At 35.5% G+C, this 3669-nt stretch overlaps 1 pseudogene; it reads left to right on the forward strand.

Annotated features, from left to right (window-relative positions):
• The first annotated feature begins 653 nt into the window (after positions 1 to 653).
• Positions 654 to 1423, forward strand: LOC121156864 (annotated as a pseudogene).
• Positions 1424 to 3669: the final 2246 nt, after the last annotated feature.

Consider the following 3669-nt stretch of genomic DNA (forward strand, 5'->3'; position numbering starts at 1 on the left):
TGTGCAGACACTGCTGAAGAGAGCAAATGGAGAGAGTGGTATGGGAGGAAGAGAAGTGTAACCGTAAACTGTTCTCTTTATTAGTAAAATAGGTATTACTATAACAAATAGATAACAGTATTTAGTTACCTTTTTGAGGTATTTGGAGTTATAAAAATCAAAGATCATAAACAACAGTGCTAAGTTCTTGGACTTGAGGGGGAGAATAGAATCATAAAGAGCATACAAGATCTCCATTTGAGAAAATTAAACACATACTGGATAAGGATGCTGGGGATGGTTGCAAAATAATGTGAATGTACTGAATATCATTTAAGAATGAATGTATTTATTCTTATCCTTGCTTTTCTTTGCTAACTGGGCTAGATGCTTGTTTTATTCATCTTTAAAAAATGGTTATCTTGTAACTTATAGGTTTTTTTTTTACTTTCAATTTCATTTATTTTTGTTGTGGTTTTTTATGATTTCTTGCTTCATGTTCATTTTTATTAACAATTCCTTGAGAGGCATTATTGGATCATTTATTTGAGATATTTTTATTTTTTATTTTTTATAAGCACCTGATGCTATAAATGTCCCTCTCAAGATTTCGACTGTGGTGAGGAAGGTTGGGTACTTGAGTCACCAAAGTGTTGAGTGTTTGATCTTCCACAATGGGTGAACCACAACAATTCCTCCACCTCCTATGTAGTACATCAAGGAATACACTGTTGAAAATATTCAGGAAGGTCTGGCTCCCAAGACTCCCCTCCATTAAAAAAGAAAATTACATGATGCTTGGCAAGCTTTTCTAATGCAATGATCTCATCATCTGACCTTTAAAAAGTCAAAGCATTGAGTGACTTCATCCTATGTCATTTGATCATAAGAAAGATCTGAGAAAACTCAATATGTCTATCCTTATTAATTTCTTGGACCTCTTAGATGTCTTGATCAGTAGCCCTGCAAGTACAAAATGAGAAGAAAAATTAGAAGACCTTAATCTGCTATTGTGCATATGCATCATTTCATAAATGAACACAAATTCCACCAAGTGAGACCCTGAGAGTCTTGAAAAAGGTCCAGAAACAACAATGGCTGGAAATGGCCAAGAGATTTCAAAAGAATATGGAATGAGCGATTGAGATGATTCAGATTTGCTAGGTGATTCACATTTCTTTGCCAATAATGTGCCACATTCAGAAGCAGGCATAAAAGTGAAACCTGAGCCAACAGATGCTGGTGATAGCAATAATTGTACTGGACAGAGTGAGCAACAAAGAGAATTCAAGTCTTCGAAGGGACCAAATTATAGAAGAGGATGCTGCCTTGTGTGTCCTGATTGATGAAATGAGTGAAAGACCATGACTGATACTTGTTTTCTGTTTTCACCTTCTGGTAAATAGTATTAGACTACTGGTTTATTTTCTTTTGAACGGTCTTAAAAAGGAGTAATAAAGTGTAAATGGCTTTCTGACCCTCCAGCTTTTTCAATTTTGAAATGTCATAGGCAGCAATTTCAGTGTATAAAAAGTATCCCTAAATTAAGAGTAATTACCTGAAAAAGAAAATATTTTCTGCTGATCTGTAGGGCATTTTTGTTTTTGGAGTTAAAGTTTTTCAGTGTCCTCAGTAATAGCAAAGCTTTCATTCTTGAAAAGTAGATTATTCATTTGCTTCAAGAATGATGAATAAATAAAAACTCTCAAGCTATACAAATGTGAACAAATTTCTGAAGTCTACTTAATCTACAAAAAGTACCATAGTGTATTGAAAGAAAGAAGCTGTAGTTATAAAATAACTTTATTTTTTGTTATGATTTTTGAAAATCCAATACTTTAGCAAACTCTTTTGCTGAGACTGAATGGAACCTTAATAAGTTCCATAAATTTTCTTTTCTCTTCTCACCTGGGTAAATAAGGCTGGTCAACTTACAGATAACAGATTTTGGTAATTAAGATGACTGAATTACACATTTTCTGTAAAGCTAATGCATGTTTAAGGCTGGAATGTTGTAGTGGAAAAAAGATTTGTTGGCAAAGACTGCCAGATATCTAACAAAGATTCTTAACTTTTTTTGAGATAGGTTGTTGAGGCATTCTGTTTAGCCAGCAACTTCATTTCTCCACTGCTCTGCAGCTGTGTGAGACTGTTAAGTTCTGGGCAATACAGTTTTTATCACATAATAGTTTCCTGGGTGATCTATTCTATTTTTTTGTATACCAATTGGGTGCCTAAACCCACCCATGCAAGACTTGATGATAGTAAAAGTTCAGTTTGAGTTCTTAAATGATTGTAAGATTAGGTCCTCCCTTCCTTATTTGTATTCTTCTTTCCACGGCTAATTTGACTTAAGGTGAAAAGGAAATAAATAGGCTTTGAGCACTAAAAAAAGAAAAAGAAAAAGAAGAAAAAGTCCTTTTTGTATCTCACAAGTTTTAATATTTTTATTTTTAGTTTCATTTCTTCAAAAAGAAGCCTGGGCCAGACGGAACCCAGGAGACAGGAGGTACTTATAAGTTGGCAATGTAAATGGCAGAAGCCCAAATTTTCCTACCGTTTTCTGCTGTTCTCGGTGCCCTGGAAGGGAACAAGCTCATAAGTTTAATAGCCAGGACAAAAACCAATGCCCACATGGGCATCAATGCCAGCATTGCCACAGAAACTTTACATACTGTGCCACAACACCAGCTCCCAAATTTATCTATTTCTTGCTTTCCACTTTGAGGCCTTATTTAATATTGTGTTTCCAGTAACTTCAACCTTAGAAATCTCTAATTTTTCTAAATATTTACCTTTATGTCTATGAATTAGTATCAACACGGTTACCATTTAATCATTCTCTATATAAGAACTCCCTGGATTTCTTCCTGAAAGTTTATTATGCGAGGATTACCCCTTCATGCGTTCCAAAGGGGCAATTGAATAAATGTTGATTGGAAAATTCCACATACTTCTCTTCAAGATTAAAAGATTCATATTATCTAGAATGAGGCACAAAAATCATTGAATTCTTTCAATGCTTTTGAAAAAGCTGAGGAGAATGGGTTAAAGCTAACACTTCATACAAACACAGATCAATACTTTACAAAGAATATCAATACCACAAGTGCTTCAAAGTTGGAGGTAATAAAATGGACACTGGAAAAACAAAGAAAAGTGACTCATGGTGCATGTAAGATCTAAAAAAGAAGCTACTCTTTAAGGGAAGTCAGTGTGAGAGTGGGCAGATAAGGTAATTCAATTATTTTTAAATTGGCAAACTATCTACTCTTGGGGAGTAGGTAATAAATTAGTAAGTGGAGAAAAAGCACTCCATGCATAATGGGAACTGACATGGAGGGAGAGGAGAAGTCAGGACAGTGCTGTGGCATAGTGCATGAAGCCTCCACCTGCAATACCAGTATCCCTCATGGACGCACGTTCCAGTCTTGCTTCTCTATTTATGATCTAAGTCCCCACTAATGTTTCTGGAAAAGTACTGGCAAACGACCCAAGTGCTTGGGCTCCTGCACTTATGTGAGAGACCTAGAAAAAGCTTCTGGTTCCTAGTTTCCAATCAGCCTAACTCTACCATTGTGCAATGGTCATGTACAGAATGAATAAGAAAATGGAATCTCTCTGCCTCTCTCTTTTCCTTCCTCCCTCCCTTTATCCACAGAAGTCTGTTTCAATACACCAATAAATAGA

This window comes from Ochotona curzoniae, unplaced genomic scaffold, assembly GCF_017591425.1.
Source record: "Ochotona curzoniae isolate NIBS_2020 unplaced genomic scaffold, NIBS_Ocur_1.0 contig_3498, whole genome shotgun sequence".
NCBI classification, from domain to species: domain Eukaryota; kingdom Metazoa; phylum Chordata; class Mammalia; order Lagomorpha; family Ochotonidae; genus Ochotona; species Ochotona curzoniae.